Raw genomic sequence first — 1,651 nt, 5'->3', positions numbered from 1 at the left:
TTTCTGCAAAACATTTCAGCATTACTACAGAATTCTGAAGTGTATTAAGACAGGAGGGAGTGAACGTGAGTGAGGCAGGTAAAGGCACTGAGTAGGCAGTCGTGGAAGAGCCACACACCTTGCAACTTTCAAGCAGGTTAGGAAGTTCTTACAAACTGTGTGTACGAAAATGACATCTGAAAGGTGGATGAACAGGCTGACCGTTCAAGCTGGGGGAGCAGACAAGAATGTAATAATAGTAGGGGACAGTATAGTGAGGGGGATTGACACTGTATGCTAAAGCAAAGAGGGAGAGAGTCCAGACAGCTTTCTTGCCTGCCTGGTGCCAGGGTTTGGGAAATTTGCTTAAGGCTGGAGAGGAACATTCATTGGGAGGGGGAGGAATGCAACGACATAGGCAGGACAAGGAAAAAGGATCTGCATAGTCAGTATGAAGAGCTGGGCACCAGATTAAGGTGCAGAACCCCGTGGGTTCTCTGGAAAAAGATAAGGAAATTGGAACGAATCGTTAGCTCTTTATTAATTTTTTAATGACCTAGGTACGATGTGTGGAAGGGCCTCTTACTGTGCTGTGCCATTTGAGGATGACATTGTTGATCAGTCTGTCTCCAGCATTCCTATTGAGAACAGCCGAATTCAATTTCTTCAAAACAAAGACCCAAAGTGCTGCTGCATGACTGCATTGTAGTTACTGTAGTGCAGCTTTTTCTGCAGTGTAATGGTCATCACGTTTTCTTTGTGAAAGAGCCCTGGTTCAAAACTGCACAGAAACATTATCAAAACCGGCCCATTTAAGTGAATTGAAAAGTTGCCTTGTTCTGATTTGTTGTTGAACAATAGCTGAACGTAATATCTTACAGCCATGTTATATTTGCTTTTCACCATTTCACAAAATTGACACTCAGCAAAGTGAGTGCATCTTTCAGCTGATAGCAGGTGATTTGAGAATGCGGGGCCAGAATGTTGCTGTTTTCTGACTTTCCCTGTCCCACTCACGGTGGAGCTGAGGAAGTGCAAATAATTAATGGGTTTGCTTGAAACTAACAAGTTGGTAGATTTGAAATGCATAATATGTCAGTAAAAGGTCGGTCAGTTTTTAAGTTGCATTTGAAATAAATATTCATCAAACAACATGTCTGTCGGAGCTCACTGGGGAACAGGACAGTTGGCATCTTATGTCTTTTTTCTCTCTCAAGGGCCCAGTGACAGCCCGGAACTGTGTGACAATGAATGATGTTCCAGCTAACAACAATCGTTAAAAGCAAAAAACTGTGGATGCTGGAAATCCAAAACAAAAACAAAAATACCTGGAAAAACTCAGCAGGTCTGGCAGCATCTGCGGAGAGGAACACAGTTAACGTTTCGAGTCCGAATGACCCTTCAACAGAACTAAGTAAAAAATAGAAGAGAGGCGAAATATAAGCTGCTTTAAGGGTGGGTGGGACAGGTAGAGCTGGATAGAGGGCCAGTGATAGGTAGAGATAACCAAAAGTTGTCACAGACAAAAGGACAAAGAGGTGTTGAAGGTGGTGATATTATCTAAGGAATGTGATAATTAACGGGAGAAAGCAGGACGAGCAAGGTACAGACAGCCCTAGTGGGGGTGGGGTGGGTGCAGTGAAGGAATCAAAAAAGGCTAAAAGTTAGAGAT

Source organism: Cetorhinus maximus, chromosome 23 (assembly GCF_964194155.1).
Source record: "Cetorhinus maximus chromosome 23, sCetMax3.hap1.1, whole genome shotgun sequence".
Classification (NCBI taxonomy): Eukaryota; Metazoa; Chordata; class Chondrichthyes; order Lamniformes; family Cetorhinidae; genus Cetorhinus; species Cetorhinus maximus.
Note: the sequence above shows the minus strand (reverse complement) of the source record.